This window comes from Urocitellus parryii, chromosome 13, assembly GCF_045843805.1.
Source record: "Urocitellus parryii isolate mUroPar1 chromosome 13, mUroPar1.hap1, whole genome shotgun sequence".
Taxonomy (NCBI): domain Eukaryota; kingdom Metazoa; phylum Chordata; class Mammalia; order Rodentia; family Sciuridae; genus Urocitellus; species Urocitellus parryii.
The window spans coordinates 42,009,874-42,035,764 of NC_135543.1; positions in this window are offsets into that span (position 1 = coordinate 42,009,874).

A 25,891-nucleotide genomic window follows, 5' to 3' on the forward strand; every position below is an offset into this window, starting at 1 on the left:
CTTATCATTTTTCTCATTATTATTATCACTACAAGCAATAATAAATACTATCGAAAAATCTATATTGTTAATAATATTCTTTTCTTTATTAGTGTTTTTCTAATGTTATTCAAAACTCCTTATAAACTTTAAGGGGGTCAACTTCATAGTGTCTTACAAAGTAAACTTTCTACTAAATAAAAGGGTTTCACCACTAAGTCTTTGCTGAGGGCCATTGCCAAGTAGGAATGACGCATCGAAATTTCCTTCCCAGCGTACCCCATGTTAAATGGACTTGCCTTGGAATTTCGCTGTTGACATTGCATGTAAGGTGACCTTGCTCAAGGACCAGGGCGGATCCGGGTTTAGAGCTGATCAGGTTTGAGGAAGTATCCCGCTCCTTGAGTTTAAGGCGTTCCCGGTTTAAGACAAGTTTAGGGCATTCCGGTTTGAGACAATATGGGTTTTAGGGAAGTTGGAGGTTGAAGATTATTGCTGCCGGAATAGGGCGTTCCTGCTGCTTAAGTTCCCGTTGAGTTCTCGTGAGATTAAAATAGTATTTGGAAAAAAGCCTCCTGGAGTAGGTGAATGGGGCGGCAGAGAACGGAGATTTCCCCTGAACGTGTGTGATTTTGGGAATAAAGAATTGCTGTTTGAATCTACAAAGCTATGAGTGGCTCGTGATTCTGTGCCCAGTCAAGACATTGGCAAGTCTTAATATTTAATATCTCATTCTTTTACAACACACTTACAATCCTAGTTCTTTTAGTGTTTCAGTTTCATTGCAGTGACCACAATTTTCCCTTCCAAGATAATGAGTTTTCTCCAAGTCTTGGCCGTATGCCCTTTGTTTTAATCTAAGACTAAGAGAATATTTAAACATTTTCTATTAGTTACCCCAATCTTCCCAGTACAGCTCTAATACTATACATACAAGATTACATTCATAACAAATAATGGTATACATCATTAGTTTCTGCAGATAAATCCAGGTTAAATCTTAACAATTTGGCTGGATGTTCTGGTTATCTACTGTTACCTAATACTGGAAAAACAACTCACCTAAAACTTATAGAATAAAATAAACATCTGTTAGGCTCATGAACTCTTCAGTGTCAGAAATTTGGACACAGTCAATTTGAGAAGATTTGTCTGTATTCCACTGTGTCTGGGGCCTCATTTGGAAGATTCCATGTTTGGCTCCACTATCGTCTAGAAACCCATTCACTCACATGTTCAGTGGAAGAGGAAAGGAATTAAAAAACTCATTTAGTTAGTACTTTGTGCTAAATTCAGGCGGGGGGTTTTATGTTAATCATGTTGTTTGTTGCTTAAAATATGAGATTCAACTTCAGTTTACAGATGAGAAATTTCAAAGGATTGCCTCCTATTTCCAAGGTTACTTCTATGAAATGGCAGACGCAGTTTTAGCTCTTTCTACTTCAACTGCTCTTCCAGTCTCTAGGGGCAACTTACCTCATGAATTGTATGTTTAGCTTTTCTCAATACAGTTTTCTTCCTTCATTTTCTCTCTCACGCCCATCTTCAGTCCATTCTCTTTAGTGCTCCTACTTGTAGAGCCCATAAAATTTCCATTATAAAACTTATATTATTTTCAATGGCTTCTTTAAAGATTTTTATCCACCAGGTTATGGACACATTGAAGGTAGAGATCATATCTTATCAAAAAGTCTGCTAAGGGGTTATTGCTCAATCATATCTGTTGAATAATTTTTAGAAGGAATATAATATTGTTGATTCTTTTTAACATATAAAATCTAAAAATTCTTGGCCATTCTGCTTTCAAATGCCTGTCTTCATACAGTTTTTGTACTAATTTGGTAATGTAAACATATTTTGTGGAAATGTTAGCAATGATATGCATAATGTCTTTTGAATTTGAAGTGTTAATCAAAACTGAACATCAGTGTTTTTGATAGCGTCAAAATGTAAGCAAAAGGCTTTGAATTTAAGTTTGTTTAAAATATTGGGAGCAAACTTGTAAATATTATGACTATATTGGGAATGCCTTTTGAAAAAAATACTATATTTATTTTAACTCACATTTAAAGTAAACAATGATATCCTTCTGTGGTAAAACTAGTTTTTGTCATTAATGCCATTTATACTTTGGCTCAACAATAGGATGCAATATTCTGTATTTCACTACCAAGTTTATTTTATTCTCTTTAATTTGAATGTATCTTCTATTTCATAGATTAAAAATTATTTCTACTTTGAGCACTGAAAGAAAACCACTAAGCTTATAAGTCATATAAAGAAACTGTAAAGAGTATGATAATATAGAACCAGAAATTCAGATGGGTCCAATTTTGCACTAAAGAAATTTCCCTAATGTTTTAAAAGATGTAGTACATGCCATAAAAATTTAGCCTACTAAATTATTTTATGAAATTACCTAATGATCATAATACAATCTTGTATCCTCTTAAAACCTCAAAATTATCAAATGTGTGGCATAAAAATCTCAGAGGAACATAATCAGACATTCTCTCACGATTGTACAATGTTCTTACGTCATGAGGCACAATCAAGATCAAAGCCCCTTCCACTAACATGGACATATGTTTCCACAAATTTAGACATAGAAACCACTGACAGGCTAGTTCTGAACACTGCTATTTTCTGATTTCCACTGACCCATGTCTTGTTTGGCTGCACAGGTTTCTGAAGATTGTACAAGTTTAAACTTTTGCCAAAACACCACCAAATATAAAAAAAATAAATAAATAAGAATAGGCTCTGATAGTAACTACCCAGTATTGGCTTTTGTGACTAGATTCTGGGAATCATACAAAAATAAAAAAAAAGAAAGAAAGAAAATGAAAACCAAATGGGGTCAGTTCCCAGGTGGAATTAAAATTGCAGCCAGTTCAAGGTAGAGTGTGATGTTTCCCCAGACTCCAAGTCTGACCAGGTTGAATAATTATGCAATCCATTCATTAGTCCTTGGATCAAAAGGATATTGCCAAATCTTATCGCTGAGGTAAAGAAATCATGTGCAAATGATTCCTTATAGGTTTTCATCTGCTGATACAGAAAGCTTTAAATATAAAGTACTCAGATAAATTGAGTGGAACTAGTCCAAGCATGGTTTAAGTGACACTTATAGTAAAGAGGGGGGAGTAGAGTGGAAAATAAAATTTTTGAGGATAACATGATATGTTTTAATCTATGTTTTATATTTTTTCACTGTCAAAAAAGCATAAAGGAACCAATAAGAAATTCAACACAACAGGTGATAACTATACAATTTATTATTGAGTGATAATTACATACATTACACAGGAAAAGTATGTGTTTTTCTTTAAGTGATTGAGAATTACACACATTCCATAAATTAACCAAGTAATATTGATATTAAGGGAAATGATAAAATGGCAAAGCTATTTAATATTTTTTGAAATAGTTTTGTCATTTTATAAGTAACTAGAGACTTAATACTTTATTCAAGTTATATTTTATCTGATGATAATTCCAATTCTTGGAAAGGCCTTTATTTGCAACTAGTAGAAATTGGAATGCTTGTAAATATATACCCAAATGATTTGCTATTAGTCCTTCTCTCCTATAGTTGATGACTTCTCTTTCCCTACTCACATCTAATGCCTATTAATTTAATTTTATTTTTTGAAACACTGATTCCCTCCAACAATTCATGAGACCCTACTCTTCATCATTTTTAATTTTGTAGTCTTCCATCAGTCTGCTACTTGTAAAGACTATTAGACTAATAACGACTTTGGTATCAGCTTCATAGACAAAGTTATTTTATTTGTGTGCACTGTATGTATGTGTGTGTTGGTGGCCATAAAATTGTTTTAGCCTTTCATCACAGGATGGGTGAATGGAGGAATATCCTTCAGATTAATAGCAGATATTTGTTTCTTTTAAAAACAGTCTCATTGTCACAACAGCAATAACTCATTATTAATAAAAATACCTTGTCCAAAACTGCCAGCCATTAGTCCTATAACTCTCCGAAGACAAATTCATAAACCTCTTGATCAGATATTTATATAACCATTTAGCTTTTTTGTTTTAAGGAAATTATATGCATGCTATTTTGTACCCTTTGAAAACTTAGTCTAGGAAGAATCCATTAGCTTCATTACACACAGAAGTTTGTGTCTAGAAAAAAAAATAGGATTTCTTTGAAGTAGAAAAGTAAAGTTCTAATAAGTTCAATCTAATAGCTATGTACTATTTTCTTCTAGTCTTGCCCAAGAGAAGGAAATAACATTCATATAGTGAATTACTGGTTTTAGGCTGTCACTGCTCCTTGGGTTGCTGATCCACATACTGACACCATGAAAAGAACATTGGAATTATAATAAGGACACACAACGTGTTTTCTAGTCCTTACCTAGCTACTAAAAATAATCAGCTAGCCCCAATTTATAAAATCATTATTATGTAATAGGCATAGTTCTAAGCAATTTACATATGTACAGGAGGACATTTAAAAGCATTCATTTGTAATAATATCATTCCAATCATTAAGCATTTAGTTATACTTTGGAATGTCCAAAAATATTCCCTTTTTCCACCTACCCCCAAATGAGATGATTAAGTATTGATCTCATCATGGGAAGAGAAATCTTGAACTATGCAGTCTCAGGATATTATTCAAAATGTTGCTCACAAAATACAAAGATCAAGAGTCATTTTAACTTTCTTTTGTACCACCCTTGTATTGTCCATCTTTATGGTCAGACAATGGACACCTCACACATAAGCTCATATTAGCACACAAATTAGGAAGAGGAGAAGACACCATAGGGATGCCAAGTTGGCCTTTAAAAAAAATCAGGAAAATAATAGGTTACATTCAAATGTCATTGATCTGATTTCCACTTATATCTTATTGGTCATATTTGAAACATAAGCCAGTTCTAGGCACAAGAGAATCCATACAAATAATAGATTTTAATTAAGAAAATGGATACCCTGAATTTCACTGAACTTTTATTATAATAAAGAAGTATACGATGAATATTGAATAAGAAATTAATACAGCATGGTATATTATAGAAATGAAAAATGCAAATGGAAAACTTGAGTTTTAGCTTTAAAGCCAAATTATGAGACAGGAAAAAAAATAATTTGGGTTCCAACAGTGCATATGATTGTGAGAGAGAGAAAGAGAGAGAGAGAGAGAGAGAGTGTGTGTGTGTGTGTGTGTGTGTGTGTGTGTGTGTGTGCGTGCGTGTGCATGTGCAAACTTTTGGAATAGATAAGAAGATTTCCTGAAACGAGGAATAGAAAAGAGGAGAATCACATGATTGAAAAACTTTAAGCATCAGAGAACTATTATCTTTCACCAGCACAAAGGAGCTTTTTATAAGTCACTAGCAAACCCACATAGTAAGAAGCTATCGATATCCCTGCTACCTACTGAGAGACAATGTGTTGTCAAAGACCAACCAATTGTCTGCATTATCAAATAGGATTGTCATATTGGGGGACCTGAAAATTTTTCAGATCTCTATTATGCCAATTCCATAGGAGTTACTCTCCATTAATATTTTAGGGCATACAGATCCAGATGGGTGAGTCTATGAAGAGAAGACCCCAACATCTGGTGAGTGTGGAATTAGATTAAATCAGCTTGATGATCCCCTGGAGCACACCGCCCTTTCATGCAGGCTTTTTCTTATTTAATTCTCACAACCTATAAAAGCAACACTATTTGGGGGATTATTACATCAGTAAAGGAAGTAAAGCCTGAGAATTATAAAACTAACTTTGTCAAAGTCAAAGACCTGAGCATTCAGAGTGAAGGTTAGCAACCACAATTTACTCTTACATCTAAACATGAGGCTACACATGCAAACTCTTCTATAAATGTGGTTGAAACAGAGGATTTCAAAAAACTTCTTCTAATTCCACCAAAGTGTTATGTTCACAATATCTTAGGTTGAATGGTACAGTTCTTCATGGAAAAGAGACCACGGACACTGATAATAAGGAACAAGGATATTTGATTAACCCCTAAATAGAGATTTTCACCAATGCCCTTCTACATGCAATAAGTATAACTGCAATGACAAGATCCACAATCACTTGAGAAATTTCTGCAAAATTATAATAACTCTGTCATTTTAAAACACAGTAATATGGAACTGAATTGTTATGTAGAATTTGTGGTCAAAAATAACATTCTCTTCCATATTGTATGTTCTTGAATTCTTTCACAAATGGAAACAGCAGGCGAAATAATTTACTATCATTTTCTGGGTCTTGGTTGAGTATTAGGATAAAGACTATTGGCATTTTCTTTGGTAATGACGTGGAAACTGATCCTTCCTCAAATTTAATGTCACTATAAGAGCCAGGGTATACCTCAATGGAAGAGAATTTACCCCTCCAAGTCCAAGGTCTTGCATTCAATCCCAATTCAAAAAAAATTGAAGTTGCTCATATATATGGGAGTACACAACTTTTTTGATCCCCTTTTATCATTTTTACATATCTTTAAATCCTTAGTAAGTAACTAATTATTCAAAATACTTGAAAACACAGCCTCCAAACCAAGTATTTTTTTTTGATACCTAAGAGTTTATTGACATTGAAAATTTTAAAACATTTAGTGATATTCTAAGTCACAGATATTACAGTTGTTCAGTTTAGTACAATAAAAAAAGTCAATAAGTGAGTATTTTGCCCTTGACTTCTTTATTAAGCTAACAAACCAACAGGCATAAATGCTGATCTATTCATGAAACATTGTCTGCACTCAGCAGCTAAGGATAAAAACTGAGTTTGTAAGGCTTTTTTTATTCTTCTTTATTTTCATAGAGGTCATTCAAAATCTACAAAGATTGTTTACAACAGAGAACCTTGTTGCAATTGAAATAAATGATCTTTGTATGGCAAGGTAAAAATTGTTCATTTACGTTATATATTTCAATCAGTTTAAGTTCAGCACTGGAGTTTTTCTTGAAAAATATTTGACATTCCTTCTTATATAAAATATGTGACATTAAAAGCAAGGTTTTTTTTCAGTAATCTATTTTTCAAGCAAAGACAGCCTAGTACCTGAAAAGATGACATAAAATTCAGTGACAAAAGAGTTTTCCATGTTCTCTTCCTAACTAAAATGCAGTGAGATTTTGGTACAGCCATGAGCAATCTTTTGACTACATTGATCCATCAAGAATTCTGGAACCAGTTAACTTCATTTCACAAATCTGTAGATTAACACAAAATTATTGAAAATATGAACTAACAAAAAGTGAAATACAGTGGTATACCATTTGATCTACTAAACAAAATCAAGTTCCTGCTTCTCTCAAATGGTTTGGTACCTAGTAGGATACCCACCTCATTGAAAACATAACATAATGTTGAAATCAATGAATAATGAATCAATGAATAATGAATCAATGAATTAACTCATAGAACCTTCACAATGCCTAGAACAAGTAGGATATTATCACTATCTTCTGGTTATAAATGAGGAGATTGAGACTCACAGAGCAAACAGTCTGAGCAGTAGGCTTTGAATTTGAATTGAGATAGTTTTCCTAATCATTACATTTTCTTCATGATGCACTGGTTTGGGCAACCATGTTTAATTATATTTGATTATACTTTGAGCCCTTGAGTTTTCTTATTGAGACATAATAATTTAGAGTTTCAAGTGAAATAATACTTGAACATGAAAAATTTCATACACACTCTTAGGCAAACTATAAATTTATTCAAGTAGACTGCGTTCCCTTTCATTCATCCCCATAGTAACTTCTCTAAGTGGCTAATGCTCTTATGCTTCCTTCTCACTTCTCAAAGGCACTTTTCTAGAGTACCCCACACCCAAATTCTCACACATCACAAACCATAGCCTCCTGATAAATCCTAGCTCTCAGGGATGCCACCTTCACAAGAGAACAAGAGCTACAGCTAAATACCTGAGGGGCTGTATAATGGAGTTTAAGTCAGGTGATGTTTTAGTTATATTTTGCTATATCCAAGCAACTGATATTATGATATTTATATATTATAAATTTTATTCATAATATATAAATAAAAGGTTTTATTTTTTCCTTCATAGTTTTGAAAGTTGACAAGTGAAGATTCAGTGGCCCCCAATTGGTCTCTGTTGATACCTCCATTGACTGTATCACATCATGGAAGATGGCATCATGATGGGAATGCTTTCCAAAGGGAAAGATTACAAGGTGAACCAGAAACACAGAGAGTGGGAAGAAGCCAGTCTTGCTTTTTTTTGTAACAACTCTCTTAAAAGATCCAGGAAAGATCCAAGGGATCCAGGAAAACTACATTCAAATTCTTTGAAATACAGTATCCTTAAGATCAGTTACCTTGTACCAGGCTCTGTCTCTTAAAGCCCCACCAACTTCCAACACTACCACTCTGGGAACCAAGTGTGCAACACATGAATATTTGGGGAAACCTTCAATAGCATAGAGTCAGATATATTTGACATGGTCCTGAATTAAGAGGTATAACAATAAAAGTGGTAGAAATTACTAAAACTATATTTGAGCTCAAAACAAAAATAAATGTCTAAGCCAGGGATGACAGCAGGTGATGAGCTGATAAACTCTGTCATTGAGGGCATCCAAACTGGCTTGATGTCCACTTGGCAGGTATATTGTAGAAATAACTCAGGAATTCAAAGGGAGCCTAGATTAGATGACCTTTGCAACCCCTCCAAACATTGAATATCACTACTTAGTAGCAAAATAATTATTTTTTTCCATTGTACATTTTTTTTTCACTTATGCTTGATGCTTACAAACAACACAAGAATTGTGAACTTTCTAAGTTGGAAGAAAAATAAAATTAAATCTCTAGGAAAAAGGAAAGAAACTAAAATCTCAACACTTTACAATGTTCAACATGGAAACAGTCTGTTGGGAGCAGTTCAGTGCTGGTCTTGGCCACTTGTGTTGGTTTATTTATGTCCTGGTACTGTTATGAAATCATTATGGTAAGTTTTCAAACTATGGTGCCTTAAATACTAGTTGATACCTTACCACATTTTATTGTTAAAACTGTGCTCCTCTTCTTGCTAAGAATGTGATATGAGAAAAATAGGCTACAGCAGACTGTCCTGGTGCAACATGGGTTTGTCCTATACCAATGAAGTTAAAGAGGAAGAAATGGGAAGAGAAACAATCAATATCATTTCTGTTATCTCACTAATGGAATTTCTTTTTAAATTTTAGTTGTACCTGAACACAATACCTTTATTTTGTTTATTTATTTTTACATAGTGCTGAGAATTGAATCCAGTGCCTCACATGTGCTAGGCAAACACTCGACAACTGAACTAAAACCCCAGTCCCTCATATGAATTTCTTTACAAGAGTATTTAGTCCCAAATATCAAAGAAACAGGAGTGGAAAGTAAACTCACTTTGTGCCCACCCAATTATTACCATTATATTTTTAACTTGTTTTTATTGAGAACTTATATTTGGAAAACTTTTTCTTTAGTGGGTAAGGTGACTTTTATACAGCTTTGCTGAATCATACACAAAATGACTCAGTTTTTCATTTCTTAGTAATAGTAAATGATTTTTACTGATTGGATGTGTACTGACTGTCTTCATCTCTTTAGGCTGCCATAACAGAATACCATAGGCTGGATAACTTATAAACAGAAATTATTTCTCGGTGTTGGAGACTAGAAAGTCCTAGATCAAAGACTAGGTTTCCTGCCAGATGAGAATTCACTTCCTGGCCCATAGATGGCTGCCTTCACTGTGTTCTTAGTTGGTGGAATGGGAAAGGGCTTTTCTGGGGCTAGTTTTATGTGGGCACTAACCCTATTCATGAGAACTCAGCCCTCATGTCATAATCACCTCCCAGAGGTCCTTTCTCTTCCTAACTCCATTTTAGGATTTGGGTTTTAACACATGAATTTCAAGGGGATACGTTCAGTCTACAGCACAACCAAATTAGAGGCAAGAAAAACAAATTATCTAGCTATTTTAAAAAGCCTTCCTTATAAGTGAATATTTCACAAAATAGAAATTTTACATAAACTGGGTGTGGTGGTGAACACCTGTAATCCCAGTAACTTGGGAGGCTGAGACAGGAGGATTGTAAATTCAAGGCTGGTCTCAGCAACTTAGTGAGGCTCTGTCTCAAAATAAAAAAAAATAATAATAATAAATTTAAAAGGGAGCTGAAGATATAGCTGGGTAGTAGAATACTCCTGGGTTCAATCCCTAATACAAAAAAAAAAAAAAGAAAAAGAAAATTACCTAAAGGTAGCTAAAGTTTCGGAGAAAGGTTTTATTATCCAGAAATACATTGTCAATATAAATGTATAGATTCTCTTTGAAATGATGGGGCAGAAAATGGGGTCTGTCATCACTTGGATATGAAGTGTCATGTATAAGACAATGAATGAAGGTTTAGTGGTAAAATGATTGGGTTATGAAAGGTTTAGTGGATTAACGCCCTAATAGGGTTAACTAAGTAGTAACTGAAGGCCAGTAGAGTGTGGCTAGAAGAGGTTGGTCTGGGGAAGTATCTTTGGGATATATATTTTATCCCTGGCAAGTGATGTGTCTGTCTGTCTGTCTCTCTCTCTCTCTCTCTTTTTCCTTGCCATGTCTTGAATTGCTTCCCTCCACCACACTTTCTGCCATGATGTTCAGCTTCACCTCAATCCCTAAAGAATACAACCATCTGTCTATGGACTGATACTTCTGAAACCATGAGCCTTCAAATAAACTTTTCTTCCTTTGATTGCTCCTGTTAGGTTTTTTCAGTCACCGCAATGAAAAAGCTGATTAAAACAGGATCTCTTGACTACCTCTTCTACTTGTGTGAGTCTCAGTTTCCACATATTTTCATAAAGAAGACTTCTCAAATCTTCCAGAATTCCATAAGATGAGGTTACAGCTCCACATTATGCTTGGGCAGCACCTTATATTTCTCATTTCCTGTCATCAGTTGTGTTTTGGAATCCTTTCTTCCCTGCCAGCCATAAAAGCTGAGAACATGATTTGATTGCTCATTGCTCATCTCCTCCTGTACAGTCTTCCCTTGGTATCTGGGTATCTGAGTGAGCCTAGGACTTCAGGGATACCAAATCCATGGACACTCAAATCTGTAAGATGGAGTAGTTTTTGCATCTAACCTACATACATCCTCTCATAAACTTTAAATCGTCTCTTGATTACTTTTAATTCCTAATACGATGTGATTCTATTAATTAATATAATTGCAATTATAACATTGTGTTCTTATACTGTATTGTTTGTAGAATAATGTCAAGGAAAAGTCAATCCATGCTCAGTAGAGTTCCACCCCCCTTTTTCATATTACAGTATTTGAAGTCCACCATTGGTTAAATTTGAGGATGTGGAACCCACAGATGCAAAGGGCCTGCTGCCAGGCCTCATTAAGAGTACACACTTGAAGTGACCTGGTGAATGGATGTCTGGTCGAGTCACGTTTCTGTATCATGGGGATGCAGAGAAAGGCACTCTGTATTTAAATTGAAGATTGTGTAAGTCTTGGAATTTTGTTCATAAGGAAAGCTATGTCTCTAAGCATAGGTCACTTTGGACACTCTTCCACTGGTAGGAAAAAATAAATCTATTTGCCAGGAAAAAAATTAATGCCCTGTGTCATAAATATTATCATGCTACTTAAAGAATGTGTTGATAAAACTTTCTATAATCAAAATGCCTGCCTCGTGACATCTAATCTCAGAAAATGCTTTTTGATTTTTTTTTCTACTTACCATCTTTTATGCCACCCTTTACAGTGACAGAAGGATATTTCTTTGTAAGTTCGTGGGAGAGCTTCCAGCAATCTCAGTCCAGTGTTTGCATATTTTCAGAGGAAACATGTTGTTCTCCATGAACTTGGCAAAAACTTCAATAACTTTCAAATAGTACTTTGGAGAAAGAAATATGTAGAAGCTCTCTCTTCCAGTGAGCATTACAAAGAAACTAACGAGCTTTTATTCTTAGGTTCAAAACATCAATGAACTTTGGAGCAAACACAAAAATATTCATGAGCACCTTTCCCTGAATCCTGTCAATATAAAGTCATTTCTGGCATTCCCTCTCTTACATTTCATCAGGGTTTCCCAATGCCAAATGTTCTAAAGGACAATGGCAGTTTCTGGGCTTCATTTTCATAGCATTCAAACAACATCATCTCTAAAAGTGACCTTTCCTCTTGCACAATTGCCACATCTTTTAATCTGCAAACAGAGAATTCAATGATTCAGCAAAAGCACATTGAATGCTTTCTATGTACCAGTCACTCTGCTAAATCTTGAATTAAAGAAAAAAAAAAGGAAAAAAGCAAGATCATTCCTATCTCACAGAAAAAGACATATAAATCTATAATTGCAGTGGAATAAGATAAATGTCATGATCAAGGCATGGGTGGCATTTAAGGACTGGCAGCAGTATGAAGGAAAAAGAGATGTCATTACAAAAAGTCTTGTCAGTTTCCCACCTCCAGAATTACCTCTGAAATGATGTGGCTTTTTTATGAGGGAGGAGTTGTTTGTCTTATTAATAAAGATTTCAGGTGCATTCAAAAGATCCATCTCTCTCCTTTCCAGCACTCAGCATTCTGGAGAGTTTTGCTTGCTTGCCTTTGTGGTCCTGGGGATTGAACCCAGGGTTTCATAGATGCTTGGTAAGTGCTCCAGTACTGAGCTGTACTCCTAGTCCTGGGATTTTGAAGCTTTAATCCCACCTGGGCAACTTTAGCCAGAGCACTATATTGACTGAGCTCTTGTTCCTTGATCTTGCCTGCCCACCAAGCAGGAATGCTGAGATCCAGAGGTAGGATGACTCTGCTCCCTTCTTTGGATTAAATTTGGTGGTCTGGTCTATGCTAAGCTACTGCTAGCTTTGCTCTATTTTAGTTCTTCTTTTTAGGTCAAATGCAACCTAAAAAAATCCAGAACTGTTACTTTGAACAGATTCCTTTGAAATTGTTCCTTTATGTGCTTTCCCTGGCCTCTAAGCATTGGCTTTGTACCAAGACCTATCTTCTCTTTCCATGTATAATGATTTACTTGGTTGAACATCTGCCATGATTTCTGATTTGAAAACTCTGCAAGACATTGAGCCTTTCTGATTAGTGCACACACTCCTCAGAACACACCAGATTTGGAGATTTTGGAGGAAGCATTTCCAGTTTCAGGAAGCATCATGTTCACACTCAAGCATCAAAACATAATTATGAGTGAAAAACTGTAATTATGGCTGCCTTAAAATTAGACATGGTAACCAGAAGCATGTATGGACAAATTATTTTATAATAATAACAACAACAACAATAATAATAATTCCAATCGAATGAATGTAGTCATGAGGCTAAAATGAAATACACCATGCCATATTATTCTTTTTATTTCATTTGAACACATAAAAGACCATATACTGCTAACACAGCATCATGATGTTTTAACTATTTTTTTTATTTTCCCTTTATTTGTGATCCAGAATTCCCCTAACTATTTAATGGTTTCATGCTTACCTATTAATTTCAGTACATTTTAAATTATAATTAAAATTTTACTTATTTTAGATAAAAAGTAATCTAACCCCAAAGCAAAAACCTTTGCTTTTCCATTTTGATGAACACTTAACTTGAGGATATGGTAAGAATGGGAAATCTGGCCATTATTTTTCTTTGTATATTTCTGACCTATTTGTCCTGAGTTTCATATCTTGACCCATTTCTCGCTACACTCCCATGCCAACCAACTCCCAACCTCTTTTTGGTTTCCCAAATGGCCCAGAATAAAATTTATCCTAACAAGTCTTCCCAGCAGAAAGTAGCAATCCACTCTGTTTTCATTCTTTCTATTGTATCTGATTTATTTATTAAATCAACCATCATGAATTTGGTAGCTGCTACATGTCAGGTACTATTCAGATGCTAAAAACTAACAGCTCCAGCCCTCCCGGAACACATAATTTAATGTAAGGAGGAGACAGAAAACAAATGAACAAAATCATTGAACAACAGCAGGTCTGATAAGTGCTAGAAGCAACAACCACCAGCAATTAGTTAGTGGGGTAGATTATGTGACAGAGTGAGAGCTTATCATAATGTATATCCTCTTTAGTAGATAAATTTTTAACTTCACATGTAATCATAAACTGACTTATCATTCAGTTAACTTAATACTCTTGAACCTGAGCTACATTCCCTTCTTAGTACACGACTAGCTTAAATCTAAAACAGTGTAGGCTGTAGTAAAAATAAGTCTACATTTTATACTCACTCAAATGTTTAATTATGAAAAAGATGTCTATGAGCAAGTTATTAATTTAAAATAATGCAATTCAATTACTTCATGCTATGGGAAAAAATTTGGAATTTTTTAAAAAATGGTATTTTATAAAATTTAACAAAAACTTAAATTCATCCAGCTTTCTGGTAATTTAGTTAAGATATGGGGGAATGCAATGTTCTAAGTCTTAAAATCCTAATTAATCATTCTGAAGTTTATTGATTGATTGATTGATGCCAGGGATTGAATCTAGGGCATCTAACCACTAAGCCACATCCCCAGTCCTTTTTTTTAATATTTGTTTTAGAGACAAAGTCTAAGTTGTTTAGGGACTTTCTAAACTCCTGAGGCTGGCTTTGAACTAGGGATCCTCCTACCTCTACTTCCCGACCCTCTGAGATTACAGGCCTGCGTCACTACCCCTGGCTGCATTGAATTCTTACAAGAATTAAACCAAGCCTGATAATTTGTTTTGTTGTTGTTGTTTTGTTTGTTTTGTTTTGTTTTGGGACTAGGTATTGAACCTGGAGGCACTTTACCTTTGATCTACATCCCTCAGTCCTTTTCATTTTTTATTTTGAGATAGAATCTCACTAAATTGCTGAGGGTTTCACTAAGTTGCTGAGGCTTGTTTCAAACTGGTCAACCTCCTGCCTCAGCTTCTCTGTTTGCAGAGATTACACACTTGTGCCCCCACCCTGAATCAAACCTGATAAATTTTTGATGTACTTAACTATGATAATAGAAGTCCTATAACATTTGCAAACAATGTTACAAAGATTCACCTATATTCTACTACATGATATAAGTTCAACTTAACAATTGGCATTTGTTTCCTGATTGACTGATACATCTATTTTCCAGAGGTTAAAGCAAAGAAAGTCATTCTGATTTTATTATAAAAAGATTTGCCCTTCTGAACATACCTAGCACCTACATTTTGGTATCTAATCACCATTCCTCACTGAAAGGAATCAGAAATTCTTAAATAAATTGAAACAAGAGAAAACCCAAATAAAGTCTCTAGCTTCATTTGCTTTTAGTTACTTGCTTACAGTGGACTTTAAAAATCATTCATTTTGTAAGTTCCACAGATGCACAATTTATTGTTGGTCTCCCACTGGCTTTGCTGTAGACAACAACTCTAATGTTTGGGTCATAATCATATTGGTTGCCTGGGTTTACTTGCAGGGATTTGAAGGCCACTGTTGTTGAAGCCTTTGACTTTTAACTTGGGCCTGCACAAGTGTCCAACAGGAGATCTTTGTGTCAGGAGACTGAAAACTCCAACCTAGAATCATGCTAATACTGCTCTTTTCTGAACATGCATCCCATGAGTAGCCATAAAGTTGATCATGCATGCAGAGACCACTAGCTAATTCACCTTCAATATCCTGCCCCCCTCCACACACACATACACACACCTTAAATCACTCTACTTTTTTTATCACATAAATATCACTAAACTCTGCCCTCAGAGATGTGTATTTGAGAATTGGGTCTCTGCCTCCAAGTGTGGCCACTTTTTCTTTTTTGCAAAACTTGTCTTTGAGATTGGCATATCCCACAGTGAACAAAATGGCCCTGGTTTGGTAGTAAATTGATTGATTTTATGACAAAGATACAGGGAAGGTACATAGGTCAGAAAATAATAATTTATGTTAAAATTTATATACAAAGGAAAGGCAAAAGAACACAGGAACTAGCTTAAGGAGGCTAAATCTGGGTAAATGTACTTCAAAAGAAGTAAAGATACTTTAAAAGAAGTAAAGATAATATTGGGTTACAACCACTTTCTCAGAAAGGAATGCCAATTAAGATACAGAAATAAAATGGATCAGAAAAATCACCATTTTGCAGCTATATTATACTAAATATTAATTGAGAATGGAACCACCATTTGACCCAGCTATTCCCCTTCTCAGTCTATTCCCTAAAGACCTAATAAGAGCATGTTATAGGGACACTGCTACATCGATGTTCATAGCAGCTCAATTCACGATAGCAAGATTGTGGAACCAACCTAGATGCCCTTCATTAGATGAATGGATAAAAAAAATGTGGCATTTATACACAATGGAGTATTACTCTGCATTAAGAAACGACAAAATCATAGAATTTGGAGGGAAATGGATGGCATTAGAGCAGATTATGCTAAGTGAGGCTAGCCAATCCTTAAAAAACAAATGCCAAATAACTTCATTGATATAAGGGGAGTAACTAAGGACAGGGTAGGGACGAAGAGCTAGAGAAGAAGATTAACATTAAACAGGGATGAGAGGTGGGAGGGAAAGGGAGAGAGAAGGGAAATTGCATGAAAATGGAAGTTGATCCTCAGGGTTATACAAAATTACATATAAGAGGAAAGGAGGGGTAAGAGAATAATAATACAAGTAGAAGAAATGATTTACAGTAGAGGGGGTAGAGAGAGAAGAGGGGAGGGGAGGGGAGGGGAGGGGGGATAGTAGAGAATAGGATAGACAGCAGAATACATCAGACACTAGTATGGCAATATGTAAATCAATGGAAGTGTAACTGATGTAATACAGCAATCTGTATACGGGGTAAAAATGGGAGTTCATAACCCACTTGAATCAAATTGTGAAATATGATATATTAAGAACTGTGTAATGTTTTGAACTACCAACTAAATATTAATTGATACAAAATTATTAATAGTTACCAAATTAAGGGGGATGGATGGATTTGAAATTGAGCAGCTTATCTAGATAATCTCAAAGAATCACCCCATGAATTTCTGCTAGCAAAGTTAACCCATTCATTGGTAAGAAATGCATTTCTCTGTCACATTCACACCCAAGACTATAAGATTTAAGTTAGTCATGAAATGCAGGTTTAAACATTTTACATAGATCAACAGCTATGCCTGACACACTAAAGGATAAGCAAATAACATGCATAAAAAGAAACACATTTTACAGTACTTCAGGAAAACACAAAGATATTAATAAGCAATGAATTGATTAAAGTAAATCTGGTTTTGCTAATGAAATCTTGCCTTCATTTTCAAGGTTTCTAGTTGTATAAAAGAGACTTACATGGATCTCATTATCCTGAGTCAAGTTTGCTATATAGTAGTACTGTAAATGAAAAGCCAATGTAAACAGTAAATTGTTTCTGTATGTAAACTTTCTGCAGTCAACCTGCCATTTTTCATCTTAGTTGGTTTTGTATTAATTACAACAAACTTGACCATTAATGCTGTCAGATGATTATTTGACAATGAAATTGTCCTGGTTTCCATCCTACTTCTTTTCCCATTCCCTGTGTCCATGTCTGCCTCTATCCCCTCTCTCCCTTGCCTGTAAATGTGAGAGAGCCTCATAACTGTCTTAACCATTCTCCTTGTTTTACTCTATCTAGTCTCCTCTTCACTCATCCTCATTCATGCAAGTGACTTGGGTCACCACTGACATGCAGATGCCTCACATCTTTTTATTCTGATTACCAGTCCTTTTTGTGTGAGGTCTGACTTTGTATGTTCAGTTGTTTCTGTAAAAGCTATTTTTGCATCTCCCCCAGGAGACTGATCTCTATTTTTACTCTGAAGCCAGCTTTTCAGGAGGTATCCTCATTCCTGTGACTAGTACCACTTCCATCTCCATCTCACCTCCACCTGTCCATCAACTCAGTCTCTGCTCTAACATCCCCTTCTGATTAGCCTGCTCTCATCCACCTGGGCATCTCTTCATTCCATTAAGCACATAGAAGCCAGATAACATAATCCTGCACTCCTAATTTTAATGCAGGGTCAGTTTTCTAATGTTGTCAGAATGAAATGGTTCTTATTCCTACCTCTACTTCTCTCCTTCTCTTTCAAACTCTGTTACTCTAACTTGCAAATTATCAGTGGATGCTTGGTAACCCACTGCCCTTTTTTCAACACAGGATCCTGTCTCCAGCCTGAAGGAATTCCTCCCAGACCTCCTGAGGGTGATAAGTAATTCTGGATTCTCCAAGTACAGGATGTACCTTTTCTTGACAAAACTTCCAAAAAAAAAAAAATCAATTTAACAAATATGGGACAATTTGATTATCTTTCTTCACCTTTAGATTCTAAGCTCCATGAGAACAGAGAAAATGTCTGTTTTTAATCACCATTGTGTCTTCACACACAACAGGACGCCCAGCACATGTTAGTCACTCAATAACTACCTACTGAGTAAATGAATGATTGAGTGATCCACCTCTCTTTCTCAAGCAGTCAGCCGCATTTACATATGTATTAGAATGAGGCCCAAACTGAGAAGTGATATGAAAACAGGTGGGATATCTGGCAGAAAGACTATTGCTAGGGGCATTCAGCTACACTGAATTGAAAACCATCAAATTTTATTTCCACAAAGGATAATGTCCCCCCAGACATTTCCTTTCGAAAGTGAAAGAACCGCAAGGCACTGGCCTGCTCTGAGTGCCATCCTAAGATTTATTTTCAGAAACTTTTGTAATAAGATAAAATATGACGGGCACTATGCTGTTTATGTATATAATTAAATTCTCCTCATGAATTATTAATTACCCAATTTCTGGCTAGTAACTATCCCATGTTCTCTCGCCATTAAACAGCATCTTGCTTATGTCTGCCGAGGTCCCAAAGCATACTTTCAAGGATTACACGAAAATAGTCAATTCTTTTCATGTCCTATAGCTCTACTGCGTCCTCAGGTGTCTCCTAAAATATAAACTTATTTGATCACCAATTGTCTTATTCAGCACACATTATTTTTTTTTCCACCAATGCCCTATCTAGATCCACTTTGCATTTGTGCTGTCTCTCAACTCTTGAAGGTGTGCCCTTGGAACTCCAGTCCATTGCAAAACACAGTCTGCCACAACAGTGGCCTCTCCTCAAACCCTGGCCGAAACCCCAGGTTCCTGATGGATGCTTTTCTTTTCCCCACTTAAGTGTGTGTGTGTGTGTGTGTGTGTGTGTGTGTGTGTTTGTGTGTGTGTAAGAGAGAGACGACAGACAGACACAGAGATGGAAAGCAGCCAACCTCTTTTGTTATTCAGGAAGGGGAGCTAAAGTGGAAGTTGAAAATGAGATTCAGCTCCAGTCCTTTCAATTAAGTTTAAATATTGTGTATAAAAAAAGAGAGGGAAGCCGTGGAAAGGAGCTTAAGATTCATTTTGTTGGCTCCTTCATTTTTCACAAAAGTACAAAAAATGTGATACTTGAAAATTTAAGTAAATCCTCAACAGCAGAATTGGGACTAGAATCCACATGTACTAACTAATAAAGGGTTAAGATAATATGGAAACTTCAAAAAATCATGTTATAATAAAGGTTTAATGACTTCTATCTTGTGTATTTTCTTTCTTGTAACCAAACTGCCTTCCGCATACACTGATTCTTAAAAAAATAAATAGATCAGTTTAGCTTGTGACACCATCAGTTTGAGATCCAAAGCCTATCATTATGTAAATTTTCATATGCTCCTAGAGACCAGACTGATTTTTTTTTTTTTGCTGCTGTTGTTGATTTTTACTCTGATCATCTCTGTATTTAATCAGAGCCATAGAATAAGGAAGCAGATTTAACTGACTTTTTTCTTTTCTTCATGTTTTCTAACCTATAAACAAGATATCTTTCTGGATACAGAAACACAAATGTGTTCTTATTTTTATCTTAAAACAAAACGGAATCCTAGACTAGTTCAAGTTTTTATATATTCCCATATTCTTCCATTTCAAGGATGAGTGAAATATTTTGACCTTTACATTTGATAATAGCACTGATTAACATATGATTAACATTAAAATATAATTAGTAATATTTTGGGGGGCTGGTTATTGGTTGTGGTAAGTTTTTGTAAGTTTTTCATTCTCCCATAGGACGATTTTTTACAAAAACACCATGATATATTGAGGAAATTTGAGGAAGCCAACTGGCCACACAGGTATTGAATACATAAATTCCCTTCTCATTTGTATCAACTCAAATTAAATCATTTCACCACGATCTGAAAGAATTTAAAACTGCAAGCCTCAGATCGTGAAGAGTGATGTTCAGTTTGGAAGGTTGATTTCTTGAAGCCTGGTCTTCCGAGAGGGTTCAAACTGATAATCAATGGTGTTGCCATCCTTGACATGATTGATTCAATGTACATATTTGGGGGCCTTTTCTGTAATTTAGTCATGGATATGGTCTAAAATCCACAGTCTAGTAGGTGAGCCAAATAGGCAAGCTGGGAGAAACCAGAAAGGAAATAAACAGTTTCTTCTGCTCCTAAAGGAAGAAGGGAAATAAAGGAAGAGGGTGAGAAGGAAAGACAGGGAAAGACAGACTCAAGACTTGGTGATGTTACAGCACAATGAGAAAAATCTGCACTATGGTATCTGTGAGTTTCATGATGGAGCCTGAGATTGTGTGTGTGTGTGTGTGTGTGTGTGTGTGTGTGTGTGTGTGTTTCAGTTCTTATATAACCTAGCAAGAAAACTCAAAAGGGACAAGATGTTCAGTAACTTTGTTAAGTTAAAACACCATTGCTGGGAAGAATATTTTTTACCTTTGACCAAACAGACACTGTTTGCTGAGTGATTGAGCACAGGTGTCTCTCTGTTCCTTAATTGACAGTTTAGGGGCACACAAGTGAGCTCACTCCAAGAAAGGGGTCATATTGTCACTGGGGTGACTGGCTCCCTGGCCTATTTTCTGATATATTTGGCAATGCCTAAAATCATGCCTAAATCAGAGAATTTGAAGTCAATTGTCCGTAGCATTATATCAGTTGAAAAGCTTTCTATATACTTTTTATTTTCTGAAAAGAAAAATGTATATATTTCACCTCCAGCTAGTATTTAGATCCTGTCATGCTCCCTTACCCTAAGGACTTATAATTTTTTCCATTCACGTTCCTGGGGTTGAGAATATATTAATTTAAAATACATTCAAAGATATATTTTTTCTCTGATTTCATAAATATAAAAATGTGATTTCATTGGATAACAAACTTATAGCTTTTCAGCAGATATACTCATGCACAAATGTGAAAAGTCCTTCCTTCTTCAAATCTTCTTAATAAGCTATACATTTATTTAAGAATTTAGACTCATTATGGATGTATTTTCCATCTGCAAGGGTCATGAGAGTATTTGGTCAAAGCCCTTATTTTATCAGGAAATTAGTATCTACAGAAAATGTGATAATAAACCAAGATTTCTATAGTCAATAGATCAGAGGTAAGATATATTTCTGCACCCACTGTATGTTTGAATCTGCCACCATACAAGCATTGGTAATGCCAACTTTAAAACTTTAATTCCCTTCATAAAAATATGCCATCATTTTGTTAGAGTGATTGTTTTGAAAACGCAAATTTGAAAAAGATAAACATAAAAAAAATAAAGAAAACACAAATGTGCTAGAACAAAACTGACATTTTAGGAATAATTTGGGCAAAACACAAAGTTCACATTTGCTTATGCATGATTTCACCCTTGAGAAGTACTAGCTGGCATAGAAATCAGCACAGAGCTGAGCCCAGCCAAATAGGAATACACGAAATGCACACAACTTAAATATAACCAGCTACCTCAGTCTATTATGTGTCTGATGAACCACACTCATTGTGTTAGTCAGTAGAAAACTCCTCAACGATATTTTTTCCAATTACTAAAACATCATGATACATGGTGAAAGGATTTTGTAAATGTAATTGAGATGACTACATACTGACCTAAGTAAGGAAGATTTATCCTGAATCATGTAAATGCACCAAATCTAATCACATGAGCCCTTAAAATCAGAGAACTTTGTCGAGCCAGAGTCAGAGACACAGAACAGAGCAGAGGTTGGACAGATTCCAGGTTTTGGAAGGTTTGATGCAAGTTACTGGTTCTGAGAAGCAGAGACCAGGTACAAGGACTTGAAAGGCCTATAGGAGCTAAGCATATGTTCCTCTAACAGCCAGTAAGGAAATAGGTACCTCAACCTGGATGCCCAAAGAACTGAATTCAGCAACAAATGGAAGAGTTTCCAAATGGATTGATTGTTTCCCAGTGTCTCCATAAAAGAAACACCCCAGTTGACTAAGATACTTCAAAAAATCAGAGCAGAGAACCAGCTGAACCACACTGTGCCCAGACCTCTGACTCATGGAAACTGCCAAATCTGTGATAATTTGTTCCAGTAAAAAGATAATCCAGATTCAGTAATTCTTGTAATTCTTATCAAAAATAATTAGGACCAGAACTGTTACAGATTATTTTTTATTTTGAAAATATTTGCATATACATAGTGAAATGTTTTTTTAGAATGTGACCAAAGCTAAGCATGAAATTCACATGTTTCATATATATCTTATATAGATTGAAGAAAACTTTGAAATATTTTTAATATGTCTTTATTTTTATAGCAACCTCTCATATGAGGTCAGGTGTGGAATTTTCAATTAGTGGTGTCAGGTCTGCATTTAAAAGGTTTTGGATTTTGAAGTACTTCAGATTTTAAATTGAGGGGTTAGGGGTGTCCTCCTATACACCCTTCCACATTTGGTGGGACTATTTACCATCTGATTTCAGATAACTTCTCCTTATAGCATTTTATAACAACTCACTGTCTGTCACCACTCTAATATCCTCCTTCAAAACAAACTTGAGATCTTTTTCAAGGTAAAGTGCCATATTCATTGAGTGTTTATGTATTTCTTAACCTTTTAACACATGCAAAACTGCACCAAACTTTTTATTAAATTCCTATCTTTTTGTGTATATTACTGGTGAAGTTTTTGAATTTATGTCCAAATCAATTTTTTCATAAATTTTTAGGGTATCATTGCAGAATTTTGCAAAATATGGTTTAAGAAATGTATGTTTTTCTGTTTCTATAACCAGAAGATCAGATTAGATATAGATAAAGATATGCATATGGATATGAATATATCTTCCAGGTTCTATCTCCTCTATCTGGAAAATGGGTCCATTGGATAAAGTTATGCATGACTAATTTTAAAATGAAAGTTATCTATGCAATGTATCTTGACCCTAAAGCTTCATGGATCCTAATCCTATGAAGCAACATACTTTTGCTAATTCTCCTGGAAAGTGCTATTTATAATTCATATGTCTGTAAGATATGATATCTTAGAGGAGCTGTAATATACAGATGTCTTCCATGACACCTGTATTATCCATGTGCAGACTCAGCTCACCATATTATATTTTAATTGCCCACTTTTATTCTTAGCTCCCTAAAGGGTTTTTAGATTTAAGAAAAAAGGTGCCATATCTGTTCTATTTTCTGCCTATCACTATATCAACCCATAACAGATATCCCAATCAACATGCATTGAATGAAAATTGAATAAATAATTGAAAAAATAAACAACAGATCAACAATATTTGTTCTTATATTCTCACAATGTGTATAGCTGAGTGAATATAGTCATTTCACTTAAATTGCTAAAGTATTTAAATAAAATTACTTTCTATGCAGATTTTAGCATTCCTACACACACAAAAAAAATATGCACCTAATTTTAGTAATTTCAATATGTGATTTCAGGATACACAAGGAGTGAAATAATCATTGAGATAGAATATCGAATTAGAAATGTTCCTTATCTCCTTAGGTCAGAACCCAAGTATATTATTTTCTAAAGCTTTATAATTGGTAAACATTGTTTAAAGATAAAATTAGCTTCCTAATTTGGCTTAGTAGCTCTTCTAAGGTGGCTGTGATGATAATGAGGCATACCTCAATTTATGAGCAATCTAGGCAGGATAGGTTACTCAACCTGCAAATTACTTGCAAAATGTATGAAATGTTTATACCTCTAGTTGAAAATACTGTATTGAAATGTTTTTTGGGGTCACATTAAAAATGATTGAGTGGTTTTAAAAATCTGTTGTCCTTATCATTTGCTGCAGGAGAAAATAAGTGAGATAAACAGTTTTTGCAAGTGGTTTTTGGTGTCAACACGATTACAGGCCAAAGGCTAGAGGAAAATGGAGCATAGCATAAAAGAGAGAACAGTCTAATTTTCATATCCCTAAAGTAGTTTTAACTATAATTTCAAAAGTACCTCTATGCAAGTAGACCATACTTTTAACTGTGTTTGTTTTAATTGCATCTTCAGAGAGTCACAAATCGAGAATTTGGTAAGCCAAGAGTCAGGATGTTTAATAAGGATGAGCCTCTATTTCTGGAGAATTTATAATCTAGGTAATAATGGACAGAACCAGTCTAGGACAAACAATACCCAAGAAAGGACAGGTTATGATGGGGAGCTAACAGAGTGGCACAGAAGCTGATCAAGAATAATGGATTTGAAAGCACAGACAGAATATTGTGGACTGGAATATCTGAAAGAACACTCTGCTAGGAGATCTCTTTGCTCAGATAAAAACCATGAAGTCAATGGCTTGTGACTTGGGCAACTGTTCACTGGGAACCCAAGTGAGTCAGTTAGCTTACTTTGCATACACCAAACAACCAGCAGCTCATAAAAACAAAACAAAACCAAAAAACCAAACAACAAAACTTTTAGTCATTACTGACCTTGCTTAGAATCAAGGCTGGAGCCAAGGAAAGAAAAAAAAGGGTTTCTGGGTTCCAATTGCCTCTCTCCAAGTCTTGGTTGAGGGCAAAGCTGTGATCTTCCTGGGGTGCAGGAAATACATGTGGCCTTCTTAGGTATAAGAGAGCAATAACCATAAATAAGTGAAAACATATATACCTGCAAGCAAATTGAGGTGCACAGATGGCACAAGAGAACCTTCCTATAGGTCTTGAGCCAGACCCCATTACTCTCTGTTTCATATAATGGCCTTGTGCAGTAACTGTGGACCATCACGCTGCACAGATGGAAGAGAGAGTTAGAGGGCTATTGAACATGTGAATTTTCCCAGTGTGTCACAATTACAGAAACATCTGTGCTAAATATTTTCAAGCTGATCCACTATAAAAATTGGCAATGTTCAATAGCACTCAATGTCTTCCCTTTCCCTAGTGGGAAGGCAGTCTAATGATTGCATTTGGGACTACAGCATAAGGCATGTACCTATGCTGATTGCTTGCTGTTTAATGCAGCCTCATTTGCATTATGCTGTTTTTAATGTTCTTTCTTTATCCCTCCTCCTTTCTTTTTCGCTTGCAAATGTAAACTGAAAAGGAAATCAAACCATTTACTGCACTTGTCATTGAAATGTTTCCCAGGGCTCTGTTAATGGAATCACTTGGGCAGGGGCAAGGAAAAGGAGAGCAATAAGGTCTCTTGACAGTAATTGTAGACTGTGCTGCCTGTTAATTCTGATTATATTGAAAAGGGTGATTGGCTGCTTCTGCATTTGCTCACAAACTGCTACTTCATCATAGGAATTGACTAAGCAAAGCCAAGTTCATAGCATTTTTGTTTTATACAGTTTGAACCTTCAGAAAGCTTGCAGTCTTAGGTAGTGCTTTGTAAACTGGAATGTACATATGAATTGCCTGGGGTTCTTACAAAATGATGATTTTGATTCTGCATGTCTTGGATGGGACCCAAGAGTCTGCATTTCTAAAAAGCTCCCAGGTGGTGCCCGTGCTGTTGGTTTAAGGACAACACTTTACATGGCAAAGTTTTAGGCTCGCCCAACACAAGACAAAAATAGTAAATGGAACATTTGTTAT